The 15,779-nt window shown below is 35.7% G+C and overlaps 1 pseudogene; it reads left to right on the top strand.

Moving 5' to 3' along the window:
- The first annotated feature begins 5,915 nt into the window (after positions 1-5,915).
- On the top strand, positions 5,916-15,047 carry LOC128527778 (uncharacterized; annotated as a pseudogene).
- Positions 15,048-15,779: the final 732 nt, after the last annotated feature.

Genomic DNA, 15,779 nt, shown 5'->3' with positions numbered 1-15,779 from the left:
TATTTTGTAAATATTGGGTTTTGGTGCACCTTAGTTTGTTTGTTTTTTCACTTAATAAACTTTGGGTTTTACTTTGAACTGTTGTGTCTTTTCTTGTTCCACTACGCTTGCGCAATACCGGAAGTTAGATTCCATGCCCCGTAGCATTATAACTTATTGTATAAGTAAATTCAAACATTACAAGCTGACCATCACATCTTAAAATAACAACTGTTTGTTGTTTTTGTTGTTGCTTAATTACATGATGCCTTAATTCTTATTTCCTAGTTTTTTTAAATACCCTGTTTTGTTCCAGAATGTGAAAAATAAATAAACTTGTTTCCAAACATTTGACTGGTACTGTATGTATGTATGTATGCATGCATTGTTTGCATGTCTGTGTTTGTTTTGTATTTATTTACGTAAAAAAAAAATATTGTAGGCATATTTTTTTTATATGCTTATGCAGCTACAGTGACATTTGGCATTTCCCTTTTTCCTGAGTTCATTGCTCCTGCCTCAAGTGTAATGCTACAATGTTTTCCTTTATTCTTAACCCTCTGACAAATTTCCTAAATGATTGAAACAAGAAACTATTCTTAGTAGAATAATATAGATAGAAGTGAAAAGCAAGAGCTTTACAAGAATTACTCAGTAACTGGCTGACAGAATGCTAAACATGGGTCATCTAAAGGCAATGTACCAAATGTTACAGTTCACCTAATTTCTGTTGTTGCAAGCATGGTTTAGTGCTATTAACAGTTTGGTTAAACATTAATTTTCCCTGTTTTTGTGCAGTTAATATTTAAATAGTCAAAAATAAAGAAATATGTACTGATGTGGATGGACCAGTTTAATTCGAGGTGTAGGCTGTGATTCAAAATCTGGTCCAAAATTGCATTTAAGACGTCTTACACACATTGCCAACATAGACCTCACCTCAAGTGAAGGTCTAAAGGTTTGCTTAAAGGTCTAAATGTTTGCTTAACCTCAAGTAAAAGTCTAAAGGTTTTTCTCTGGTTGGGATGTCAACATTAGTGATATCGCCCAGATACAAAACACTGCCTAAATGTACATGTTCATAACCATTATCAGGTGCTGCTACTGACCTTAAACCAATCAGTTGATGGCATGATGTTAATTAATATTATTAATATAATCAATAATCCTTCAAACCTTTCAAATGTATTTTGGCATATGGACCTACCAAAATAAATTTCCCCTTTCTTTGTTTGCAATTGTATACTGATGTGAATTTTAACCTTTACAAGTTTTAGTGGTAAGTATATATATATATATATATATATATATATATATATACACATTTATTTATATTTTATGTGCCAAAATACATATAAGACATGCACCTTGACTCTTTCCTACATTTCCCAACGGGTTTTGGCCACATGCCACTTGATATCTTTATTTATTTATTTATTTATTTATTTTTTTACCCACCAGATTTGAAAAAAAAAAAAAAAAATGATTTTAAGGATATAGTCACTGGACTAAACTTAAATTCATCACTCTCTATTTTGTGGTTATCAACTTCTTTGAATGACACAGTGGTGCAACAGATTCAAGATTCAAATAACTTTATTAATCCCAGAGGGAAATTGCTTATGCTCGGTTACAGGTGCTCACAGTTGTTAACTAAGAAAGTAATAAAGAATAAAGGTAATTAAAAATAATAATAATAATCTTAAAAAAAAAAAAAAGTTCTTAAAACAGTAAGTACCATAAGAATATAACTCGGGGCCACTTGTAAGTATTGCATAGTAATCTAGTATTGTTTATGTAATATTGTATTATTGCATGTAATCTTGTATTACATATTTTTTCGGGAAGTAGTATTGCAGTAGTTATATTATTAATATGGTATGTGATAATGTCCTGTTGTGTAACAGTTAGTGAAAAATCCACATACATGCGTGTATGAGTTACAGGGAAGAGTTATAAATTTTTATGGCCGTTGGGAGAAAGGATCTTCTGTGGCGCTCTGTGGAACACTTGATAGTAATCAGTCTCTGGCTAAAACTGCTCCTCTGTTCAGCAAAGACACTGTGTAGCAGGTGAGAAGGATTGTTCAAAATGGATTATACTTTGGATAGAATCCTCCTCTTTGCTACTACATCCACAGAGTCAAGCTCCATGCCTAGCACCGATCCGGCCTTTTTAATTGACTTGTCCAGTTTGTTCTTATCAGACACCCTAATGTTACCACCCCAACAGACCACAGCATAAAAAATGACACTCGCCACAACGGTTTCATAGAACATCCGCAGAATGGTGTTACAGACGTTAAAAGACCTGAGCCTTCAAAGAAAATACAACTGACTCTGTCCTTTCTTGTAGAGTGCTGTTGTGTTGAGTGACCAGTCAAGTTTGTTGTCCAGATGGACTCCGAGATATTTGTATTCAAAGACCATGTCCACTATCTCTCCCTTTACAGATATAGGAGTCACAGGGGTCTTGCTTCTCCTAAAGTCTACAACCATCTCCTTTGTTTTCCTGATGTTTAGTTGTAGGTGGTTACGCTCACACCAGGAAACGAAGTCATCCACCACAGACTGGTACTCAGAGGTGTCACCCTCCTTTACACACCCAACAACCACAGAGTCGTCAGAGAACTTCTGCAGGTGGCATGACTCTGAGTTATATCTAAAGATGTATATCAGATGTATCACTTCACATGTATTCACTATTTAGGCTGCACATTTGCCTGCAGCAGTGACAGAGTGGTCCTCTGGATTTGGACAATGTTTAGCAAGGCTCACAGATGGAATGCTTTATTGATGCTATATCAACTCAGTGTCAACCATACTTCTTCTTGGTGAATTATGTCCTGCAGGGATTACTCAATAGTGGTTGTCACAACCTTTCCAGTGGGGGCAGTTTGCCATTGTGAGCCACACTCTTCAATCAGTTGGATGTTGTTCTACTGCTGAAGTCGCTTAAGGCCTCTTGTAATGACCCCATGCAGGACTTTGAACTGAAATAGGTTTCTCTCTCTTAAAACTGCCCTTTTAATTGTGTCATAAACATAGCTGTGCTAGTGCACATTTTCTACAAGTTTAATGTCACCCCTTACAGCTCTTTTCCAGTCTATTCTAATGTAGGTTGGTTTCTAATTCGTGTTTATAGAATTGTAATGAATCCACACACATCGAGTCTACTTAATTAAAATCTTTATATATATATGATTAAGAATATATATCAGAGGCTACTGAAAAAATATTTAGAGAGTAGTGGCATTTGAGCAGTAAATTGTTTTTTATTATTATTGTTATTATTATTATTATTTATTGCACAACAGTATTTTATACTGTATAATAATTTACATATACATTTGTGTTCTCAGTGAAGCATATATGCAAGCTTCAAAGTGCCTAAAGACAACATTTAAAAATAAGTTGTTTACATATATTACAACCTCAGTAGCAACCTTATCACCATCTTTCCCCTTTTGTCTGTTCCAACCATTCACCAGAATACTATTCACTAGCCTGATCATCTGTCATAATCTGCACCTGTTACTCACTGGTTCATGCCTTACCTGAGGCTTTATTATTGAATGATTCATAATTCACTGTTTGACTTAATTAACAAACAGAATTCTTTGAAACTGGTTATGTACAAAAAAGCCAACAAACAGTATAACAAACATACAGTACCTGCAAAAGTCTTAGGCACCATATTATATGCTGTAATTATATGACTTGTAACTGAACTTGGAAATCCCGGATTTGTGTATAAAGTCTGGCAAGAAATTATGAGGACTGCATGCATGTAGAACTATATATTATTATTACCATATATATATATTTTGAACATGGATATGTAGATATTTATAAAATCATGATAATTACAGGATCACATCTGTAGTAGTTATGCAAATGTTCTTATTAATTTAAAACGGAATGGAAAACTATTCATCAAAACTACATACATACTATATGATGTACATACAAAACTATATGGTAACCTGTCCCTAGAGTTTATGGAACAACTTACTGTATCAAAGAGCTTTGTGGTGTCTCACAGGAGGTAGCACCAAAACGGACAAGTGGTGACCATGTACCAGTTCCATGAGCTGAGTTGCCCTCAAACAGGGTCAAAAACAGGTGTCAAACTAATTCAGGAATAAAAAAAATTAAGGATAAATGCAGAAAACGTTGTCCTGTGCATTTCTCTCTGAAAATAAAATGGGTCGTTCAGACGAACAGTGTACTTTGATTCAAAAGTTGATTAGAGATGGGAAAACATACAAAGAAGTGCCAAAAATGATAGGCTGCTCTGCTAATTGATATCAAATGCTTTAAAATGGAGAACAAAACCAGAAAGCTATTAGCAAGAAGCCCCCGCAAAGTCCCATTGTTGAAAAAAAGACCTGCTGAAGAGGTTACAGTTCGCCAAAAAACACATTGACTGGCCTAAAGAGAAATGGAGCAATATTTTGTGGACTTATGAAAGCAAGACTGTTCTTTTTGGGTCTAGAGGCCACACACAGTTTTTCAGGCGACCCCCAAACACTGAATTTAAGCCACAGTACACTGTGAAGACAGTGAAGCATGGAGGGACAAGCATCATGATATGGGGATGTTTCTTGTAGGATGGTGTTGGGCCTATTTATCACATTTCAGAAAATGCCCTTGAAATGGGTGTTTCAACAAGACAACGAGCCCAAACGCACCAGTAAGCAAGCAGCATTTTGGTTCCAGACCAACAAGATTGACGTTATGGAGTGGCCAGCCCAATCCAATAGAAAACCTGAAATTAAAAATGCCAAAAAGGTGCCAGAAGTTGGTTACCTCCATGCAGCACAGATGTGAAGCAGTTCTCAGAAACCATAGGTATGCAACTAAATATTAATTCAGAGATGCAGAAGAAAGATGAAACTTCACGCATTTTTGTTTAAACTGTAAATTCATCACTTTGTTAAGATGAATGATGACACTGCTATTTTTTTGAACAAACTAATATTTGTTTTTCTTCACTTTCTGTAAACTATTAATACATTTAGCACATTTTTCTTCATCTTGTGATTCAGAATAGAATGTGCAGGATGTCCAATGTATTTGTGTGATTTAAATGAAAAACTATTATATGGATATGGAGCTTTACTCACTTTATTTAAATTATATTATTTTGAACACAACTGTATTATTGCAGCCCAGTTTGTGCTGAATACAGCTTAATTAAAGTTTAGCCATTTATATGTCCATAATGTAAGTAACTGAAAAATACACAAATGTCAGGACATGTCTGTACTTCTTTAGGGCCCCCAAACACCTGCAGACTCCTTAGGGATAATCATTAACCGATTGAGGCACCACTGCCCCTTTCACAACCACATCAGCATCCTCATTTCACCTCTCTCTCTGTTCCAAACACTCAACATTCTTCATCATGACCAGTATCTGTTAACATCTGCACCTGTTTCTCACTAGTTCATGCCTTAAGTAAGGTTTTTCTTTTTTTTTTATGCTTGAATGATTCATAGATCACTATGTGGCTTACCAAATAATAATAAAAAAATCCCTAAAGCTGTTGAGGTACAGTGACTGGCCAGTAACACTGTCAAAAAAGGTTATATTCTGATTTAACGCTTTTTGTATGTAAACACACATCACAGCGCCCACGGAAACCGATAAATTAGAATCTCTAATCAGAAATCCGGGTTCATTCATCTTGCTTATTTCGAGTCCATTTCGGTTCCACGTAAAACTTCAACCTGAAAAGTTCAAGAAGAGTGATATATACAAAAAGCACTGCATGTAACGCACTTGTGTTAATATACGCCACATAAACTAAATATATAATTTAAGAGCAGATCTAAAGAGTCGCGTGTAACTGCGTAATCGGCGGAACTTACACAGACCCTCCTACACACACACACACACACTCATAAAACGGAAGAAGATGCATACGCAAACTCCTCTTCTTCGCAGGTAAAACATTTTAAAATTCTTCCCATTTTGAAGTTTTCCATTTGAATTAAAACTATTTTAACACCTAAATGTTCTTCAAAGAAATTACTGTGCAACATAGTTTCGTTTTCGTTTTAAAAACGTATAGCGGTTTGTAAGCAGAAAATTCCATAGTAGACTATGTTTAAAAGTTAAAAGCGACTTTTATATTATTTCGTTGAAAAACAGAAACAAAGTGGAAAGAAAGGCTTTTTCGAATATCTTTGACTTATTATAGCATATGATTATAATCTATTACAATGGTGGTAGAAAACTACATGTTACTGTGGTGTGTTTCCCGTGAAGTTTACAAGTTTCCTTTAGCTTAATCCTTTTATAGTCGAATTAACAAAGTTATGCCCTAAAACTCAATATTGATTTTTATTATACTGGCCCAATTGTACATGGCAAAACTTGTCATTACATTTAACTTGGAGGTTCTGTAATTTTATTTTATTATTTTTTATGTTTTTTTTTTTTTTAACATGGTCCAGTGGCTCAGTGGTTATGTTTCCCCACGCCTTCTGGGTTGGAGGGGCGAAAATCAGCTGTGGTTTGTGTGAAATTTGGATGTTGTGCTTTGATGCGTGCTCTGGTTTGCCCCACAACCTAAAGACATGCTTTTTTGGCTGATTGGTGTTTCCAAATGGCCTATAGTGTATGACCTGATATGTGTTTGTGCACCTGTGCCCTTCTGTGTTTTGGAACGCCATTTAGGGTGTCCCTTCTTTTGTTCCTTAAGCTCCTTGGGGTAGACTAAAGGCATCTGTGACCCTACACCAGATTAGCAATTTGAAAATGTAATGAATGAATGAAAGCCGGTGAATGCATTATCATCTTCTGGGATTTATTTAAACCTAAATACAGGTAGATGTAATAAATCCCAGCATTGTACACAATGATTTCAGAGAAACAGGACGTTTTGGACAGGTTCATGTAATGTAAGGGTTTAAATATCTAATGGTTTTAAAAGCTTTTTGCTTTCACAGCCATTTAAGGACTTTCATCCGAAACTTCTTGCTTTTTAGGAAACTTTGTTGATGTGTTTGAAAATAATTTAGCTTTAACTTTGATGATAAATGGATTGTTTTTCTTTTGCTCCAGTCTTCTTCTTTGTCTTTCGGCTGTTCCCTTTCAGGGGTCGCCACAGCGAATCATCTGCCTCCATCTAACCCTATCCTCTGCATCCTCTTCTCTCACACCAACTAACTTCATGTCCTCTCTAACTGCATCCATAAATTTCCTCTTTGGCCTTTCTCTAGATCTCCTGCCTGGCAGTTCAAACCTCATCATCCTTCTACCGATATATTCCTAATCTCTCCGCTGACCATGTACAAACCAACGCAATCTGGCCTTTCTGACTATATCTCCAAAACATCTAACATGGGTTGTCCCTCTGATGAACTCATTCTTGATCCTATCCATCCTTGTCACTCCCAAAGAGAACCTCAACATCTTCAGCTCTGCTACCTCCAACTCTGCCTCCTGTCTTTTCTTCAGTGCCACTGTCTCTAAGCCGTAGAGCATCGCTGGTCCCACTGTCCTGTACACCTTTCCTCGCTGATACTCTTTTATCGCACAACACACCTGAAACTTTTCTCCACCCATTCCAACCTACCTGTACCCGTCTCTTCACCTCCTTTCCACACTCTGTTGCTCTGGACCGTTGACCCTAAGTACTTAAAGTTCTGCACCTTCTTTACCTCTGCTCCCTGTATCCTCACCGTTCCTCTTGGGTTCCTCTCATTTACACACATGTATTCCGTCTTACTGCGGCTAACGTTCATTCCTCTGCTTTCCAGAGCATATCTCCACCTCTCCAAATTTTCTTCCACCTGTTCCCTGCTCTCGCTACAAAGCACAATGTCATCTGCAAACATCATAGTCCATGGAGACTCCTGTCTAACCTCATCTGTCATCCTGTCCATCACCAGAGCAAACAAAAAGGGGCTCAGAGCCAATCTTTGATGCAGACCCACCTCCACCTTGAACTCTTCTGTCACACCTAAAGCACATCTCACCACGGTCTTACAGCTCTCCTACATGTCCTGCACCACTCTAACATACTTCTCTGCCACTCCATACTTCCTCATACCGTACCACAGCTCCTCTCTCGGCACCCTGTCGTACGCATTCTCTAAATCTACAAAGACACAATGCAACTCTTTATTACCTTCTCTGTACTTCTCCGCCAGATCCTCAAAGCAAATACTGCATCTGATGTACTCTTTCTAAACATGAAACCCTATTGCTGCTCACAAATGCTCACCTCTGCCCTTAACCTAGCTTCCACTACTCTTTCCCACAGCTTCATTGTATTGCTCATTAGCTTTATGCCTCTGTAATTGCCACAGCTCTGCACATCTCCCTTGTTCTTAGTGCACAATTGAATTCAGATTTTTTGTAAAGGGAAAATTTACACCTCCTATACGTGGTATGTCATTTCAGTTTCCTACTGTAAGTTTGTCATTAATTAAAATAATAATAATAAAAACCACAAAGTATAGGTTACTATGGTTTTTTTGTGTTTATTAAACATAATAAATACTCTAATCGTCTTTTGTGCATCAAAGCAGAATCTTTTAGGGGGGGGGAAACTTTGAACCTTAATATTACACACAGGTAAGGCTTCTATACAGAGCGACTCAGAAATGCAGTAAGACTTATAGTTAAACTTTGAAATCCTGGATTTGTGTAGACAGTCTGGCAAGAAAACACTAGGGGGTGGTTAGGGACCTCTTTTATTTCTAATACTGAACAGGCGCAAAAACATAAATTAAATTGTTTTAGCTATAACTACAGTGTATATATATATATACAAAGAGCCAATTCCAAGTGCTTATTTTAAACAACCCCCTTTTTTCTGGGTGAACAGTATAGTCTTTATGTTGCTCCACACAATTGCTTTAGACAGTGCATTGCAAAGCAAACCTTTTGTAAAAAATTAAAAGAGCATGTCACAAAAACAAATGAAATTCCATGGTACCTATAGAATAGATGAAGCAGGAAAACAACTGTAGTAGGAGTCAAAATTGCTTACTTGCACATAAAAAAAAAATAAAATTCTTAGTCTGTCGTTTTTCAATAAAAGCACAGTTATCTTTTTTTTTGAACATGGCTATGTAGATAACATGATGCACTGTAACTGAATGAGTTGCAGTATCTGTCTCTTGTGCAGGTTTGCACGCTGTGCTCTTTGTTTAGCTTATTAATGATTGCTCAGGACCCAGATGAGGGATTTAAGCACCGTTAATATTCAGGTCTATGTTAGGAAACATGTTAGGTTTTTGGAGACTGTATGTTGTTATTTGCCATAAATGCATTTTACAAATTCCTTTTGCACAAATGTTAAGTAATTAAGAACACGATCCTACAGATGTCGGCATTAAAAACGCCTGTTTCGAGAAAAGGAATCCCGTGACTTGCTGCGGCTTTGCGTGGCTGCGCACGGCAAGCTAAGGAAAATGCCCTTCATTACGTGTAGGGGGCAGTCGTGTTTCAGTCTAAAGTATTGTGTGTCTACTGAAGCCGAAAAATGTGTTCTTTCTCTTAGGCGCTCATTGACAGCAAGCGACGGAGCTCATAAACGTGTTGAGCTCAAACTGTAAATACTAATATGTATTTATTCTTCATTTTCTTCTCTCCTTCATTGATGATACTTCTTTGACTGCGCTTTCTTTATTCAGTATTATAATTATTATTAGTAGTAATGCTCAGAATTTATTATTGTTATTATTCTTATTATTATTGTAACACACCCGCGCGTTCTGCTGGGTCAGAATTTAATTGGCATTTTAATTCAAATCCAACATTTTAATGGTTAGTGACCGGTGCAATTGCGTCAACTCGCACGTTCTGCGATATTCCATTGTCATTTATACTGCCTAGAGCCCTAAAAAAGCAAATAAAAGATAAATTACTTTAAATGGTACTTCGGGATAGTAAAAGTACCATATACAGTGTATATATATATATATATACATATATATATAATATATATATTTTATATGAAAATATTATGTATAAAGAAAATATAATTTGTATATTCGTGTTTAATTAAATTCTTAACATTTTAATGGTTAGTGATTGTTGCAGACATTCACACAATTTTTTGAGGAAGAGCTTGGCTTGTACAGGTTACTATATGCTGATCAGCAGTCAGCGTCCCGCTGTAACCAGCAGATCAAAGGAGCAGTTTTCGGCTATGACACGTAGCCTTCTGAGTTTGGAGGCCAGGGTTGGTTGGTTGGAAGCACGTTTGAAGGAGAGGATAACGTCACAAACACACACACAAACTCTACGTGCACACACACACACACAATCTCTCCGTGCAGATACACTGTGCAGGAAACAACTTCACTTTGTAATACACCTGGCCATAAATAAAGGCAGCGTTTTGATCAAAGGGATGATAAACGTGTGCGGAAAAATGCAGACATGAAGGACTATACCTGACAAGAATATAGAGAATAAGAATCATGTTTATAATAAGATAATTAATTAAATAATAAAATTATATTAAATAAGAACTTTATCTAAAAGCCAGACCGACCAAATTTCTCATTCACTGCTGAAGTAGTTAAATATGCCTATACTGTAGATACGTAGGTTACATTTTAAAAGTACAATTGCAAGTAAATTACAAACGGCATGTAATGTTGTAAAATATGAATTAAATAGTATTAGACACACATATATGATATGGTAGTATATATGCAATGAAAAAGCTATTTACACATGAGTGCTAAAATGTAAAGCAAACTTTTTTTAAATTATTAATTTATTGTGTAACTTCATTCAGCAGTTTAAGTTATAGGAAAAATAACGTTCCTACCACCCTACTATTATTTTCTCTTCAAATTTAAAAATGCCCGAGTGTGTCTGCAAATAGACATTTTTTTTACAAAGAATACAAAAGTGTATAATCTTTAATAAAGTTAGTCTAATACAATATTGTTTCCAATGCTGAAGCAAACATGATTTTGTTTTAGTCTGTTCTTTGAATACAACGCGACAGCGCTCTCCAAGGTGACACCCAGACCCCCCAGTAACTGTAATGCCTCTTCTCACCTTTCATTCTTTATCAAACCGGTTTCGCTGATGAGGGAATTCGCAGAATTGGGGGTTTTAAAACAAATTAACAAGACCGAGCAGACGTCTCTGTCTAAAATGTATTTCGCCAGCAAAACATAAACATAAATAGAAAAATCACCATAAGTAAATATAAAATGTTTAATGGTAACAATTAAATCAGACAGTTGGATTTGATACTTTGAATGTAATTCATGAATTTACTGAATATATTCAGATTGTGTAAAATAACGAAACCTGTTTCCTTCCTAGACCACACTGTAAATCCTAGTGCTCAAAGTCATTAAACATATGAAGTACTGTTAACTTAAATAATTACAATTAGTTCAATTTAATAGACCTTGGTGAGTATTTTATCTTTTTTTTTTTGTAGTTTTGCCAACTTATTCGGGTTTACGGTGCATTAAACATTTTCTAAAATTCAGTTAAAACCGGCGTGCTTAAACCCGTGGCTTGCACTTTTAAGTTAAGTTTAATTAAATAAACACAACATACGGCAAATATATCATTTTAAAGCTTTTATTTTGTGGGTCATAAATGCAGTGTTCAGTTACATTCCTGTGTGTCCACCCTGATTTTTAACCACTACTGGCAGGACTTTAAACAACCTTCTTCTGTACTTCTGTAAGTACCTCCAACCAGAATTTATTAATGGCAGTAATTAATTTGTATTCGGTTTTGCTATATATTTATATAACATAATAAATAGCTATCAATCTTTTTTTTCCGGTTTACTGTATTATACACCTCTGCACCATTTATTATAATATATATATAATTATATATTATATAAGTATATTCGTGTGTGATTTAATTCTCAAATTATCGTGTTCACCCATGAGGCTGTTAAGGTCTTAACGACCATTCCACAGGTGCATGTTAATTGAGGATGGTTAATTGAACATGCATGAAAAACATTGTTTAAACCCTTTACAGTGAAGATCTGTAAAGTTATTTGGATTTTTACAACATTATTGTTGAAATACACAGTCCTGAAAAAGGGACGTTTCTTTTTTTGCTGAGTGTATATATATATATGTGTGTTTATTATAAAATATCTGTTGTAAAACAAAATAAAATTTATGTTTGCTTCAGCATTGGAAACAATATTGTTTTAGGTTAACTTTATACACAATTCATCGTTGTACTTGGTCTGGCTTTTAGATAAAGTCCTTCCATGCGCCATCTGGCGGATGTTCAGTGAAGCACAAAACATTTATTTTAAATTCCCGAATGTTGCCTCCGGCAAGTCGCGGCACGGCGTGCGCTAAATTGCTGCATCTCGTGGGAAAGTCTTAATGGCCACATCTGTAAATGTATTTATGATCAAAATAGACTTACATTTTTAGGGCCTTGCTTAAGGGCAGAATGGGGCAACTTAGTCACTGTTTGGTTTGAGCTTCTGAATTATAATCCGACACCTTAATGATTGAGCTACCCATGATTACTCTATTTTTAAATACAATTAACTATTTATAGTTATCCATAAGGCACAATATATAAGGGAAAAATTAGATTCACAATTCTTTTGTGTGGCAATTTTTTTAAATACAATTTTTAATGTGTGTATGTTTGCATTTGAGGTTGCAATACGTTGCAGTCCCTCTATAACCTAGAGGGAGTGCACTCAAAACTACTCACACTTTGGCTAGTATTATTCAGGTTGCTGTGGGGGTTTTCTTGGCATTGCTGGATGCTTTTCTTGTGGAAGGCTGTCTCCAGGTCTGTGTGGGTCATCTTCTATTTCACCCTCATATTCAGGTAGTCTTTGTATTATTCTCCCATTCTGACACTAAACTCTTACCATCGCCTGTTTTTTTTTTTTTTTTTTGTATCTCTAATGCTTGTTGCACAAAAAGTCATTTAGCCTCTAACAAAGTGACAAAGTGTTGTTGTTGCTGTTCTTTTGGCTCTACCCCTAATGAGTCACCAGAGTAGATCATCTAATCTGCACATTTGATTTTGACACAGGTTTTACATCAGATGTCTTTCCTGATGAAACCCTTCGATTTTTATCCGGGCTTGTGGTCGGCACTCGTGGTTCCTTGCAACCCGAGTAGCTGCCCTGCAGCCAAGAAGCCTACCTACAGTATATTGCTACTTTCTACTTTTGAACACATTGATCTGAAATCAGCACAAGCATTAAATGTATAATAGCACATATTTAAAAAAATATATTATTGTGGAGAAGTTTATTTTTTTTTCTCTCCAGTATCTAAATAAGATCCATCATAAAAAGCCTTTACAATGCAGAAATATCCAACTTCTTAAAAGTGTTAATTTGTGAACAGTTTAAACCCTCCATGCTAATGGCATTTACACCATAACATTATGAGATTGACCTGATAACAGGGTACAAAGAGCTGAGAAAATAGGCATGTCAGGAAGCCTTTATCCACATTATATATATCATCACCTTTAAAGATGTGACCGTTGTCCCTTCTGTTGTAGGTAGACTACTAAGTCTGGAACGGAATGTTCTTGAAGTGTTTTATATCCTTATAAAATGTTCCAATGTAATTATTTAAGCAGTTATTTTTAATAGTGGTATTATTATATATTTTTGATTTTTACTTCACAGGCCAGTGCAAGTTTCTCATCTGTTTTTTTTTTCTAAGGACCTTTTTCATCACACTTATCTTTTTTGTGGTCATCTATTTCTTTTATTTCCTCATTGGAATAAAAAATCTTAATAATTACAAGTCCACTGCTTTTTACCCTCACTGGAAAAAAAAGAAGCCCCCCATTATGGCATTTGGTGTGCAAGTGCAAAATGACCCAATAATTAAAGTCAACAATCTTAAAACATACATGGTCGGCTGCTACATAGAGCACCGTCTGGAGTTAAAATTGATACGGACGATTGCTATAGTTCTTCGCAGCAAAAACAAAAAATATCAATGCACGCTGTGTTGTGAAGGAAAGAGCATCTCTGTATCTGCTAACTACAGCATTCACTCTGACCACTTTGGGTTTGAATAAGGCACCTGCCAAGTACTGGAAATTTGTCCAACATTTACACATGTTGCAATCAGTTCCCGATCAGATAAAGAGAATAGATCCTTGCAGGATGTTTACACCTTCCAACCTGTTAGGAATCAACAGAAACCAAAAGACTTTGTCTATGAATTCACAGTTTGTATTTCTACCATGTTTGATTACGCGAATGTCCTGGAGCTTGTGCAGGCCAAGGAGATGTTCAAGATACTCGGCGTAGAGAAGGTGGCTACAAAACCAGCTGTGATTCCGTTACACAGAAGCTTCTGGATTACTATGTCAATCTGAATTTTGTAGATAACATTCCCTGGAGTGTAGCAAGGTACATTAAGGTGTCCAGGGGCCGGCAGAAGGGGAGCTACACTACTTCCAGCGCTTAATGGCTGTGTTTACCATTACATGTACCAGACTCACTATGTAGCTCTGCAAGATTTGAATAAATTTATTCTTCCTATTAACTTCTAAAACTGGAAAGAGCTTCTGCCAGAACTGGAGAAGAAATACAACCAGGAAGGAGATTTTGAGTTTGAGAATAATTTCTTTCCTTGTCTGTAAGAGATCCCATCCCTAAGTATTCACCAGACTCCTGGAAGGAGTTCATCAAGGGCAGTGTCAGGGTGAAAAATGAGATGCTCGTCTGTATCACCTGTGGAATTTTACAAGTAAAAACACGCAGAAGCATTCACACATACAGGACACACGTCTCAGGGACTTTGCCAACAAGCTGATTCCTGCTTTTTCCGAAATGCTTTAGGAAGCCCTAGACATTTACTAATGTGTATAATGAACCTGTGATAGGCAAGAATTTTTTTAATGTATATGGTCAGATACATGATGGGAATGACAGGAAAAACGTAATTGTAAATAAACATGCCAGGGCACTGTCAAAATGTCAAATGCACTCCAGGATATATAGCTGGAGGGAAGTTTAGCTGAATTGTACACTACAGGAAACAGTACATTTGCTCTCATTTCCTCTTTTTCTTTTACACCCGCACACCCTGATAGTTTAAATGCTGACCAAGAATATTTATTCAGTAATGTACAAACATTAGTCACACTGTCAATCAGCTTATTTTAATCTCATACTTTTTTATCCTAGTTAATATTAATGTGTTTTTGTCTTAAACAGTTGATTTGCTATCCACAGTTTGTTGTTGATTTCTGTAGATTATAATGACTACTATATTTTTTGGCAGCAGTACCTAATGCGCATATTCCATCTTTAAAGACCTCTACTATGCTGCCTTGTGCAAAAAAGAAAAAAAACACAGTATATACAGTTCATCTCAAAAAATTTGAATATCATGAAAAAAGTTGTTTTCTTTAGATCTAATTTAATTTAAAAAGGGAAACTCATATTATGGATTCTTTACACATGAACGAAAATCAAAGAACCAGTATCTTACATATTCCAGTAAGTAAATTATTAGAATAATTACAAAGAGATCTAAAAAGATCTGATTACAAAGGGAATCCATGTGGTACTGTCAACAGAAAGATGAGAAACAACTGACCCAATAATGCAGAAGAGCTCCAACTAAGCATTAAGTGCATAAATAAACACAATTAGTCTTTTTTATATTGTAAATGCATTTTAGATTGATCTTAGGACATATTCTGATATTTTAAGATGCTGGATTTTGATTTTCATGAGCTATAAGCTGTAAACATTGAATTTTTTTTTTTTAAACTGCATGAAATATTAAATTTTACATTTAATGAATCTAGAACATATGGGTT

This window comes from Clarias gariepinus, chromosome 7 (genome assembly GCF_024256425.1).
Source record: "Clarias gariepinus isolate MV-2021 ecotype Netherlands chromosome 7, CGAR_prim_01v2, whole genome shotgun sequence".
Lineage (NCBI taxonomy): Eukaryota > Metazoa > Chordata > Actinopteri > Siluriformes > Clariidae > Clarias > Clarias gariepinus.
Note: the sequence above shows the minus strand (reverse complement) of the source record. Positions and strands in the feature narration are given on the sequence as shown.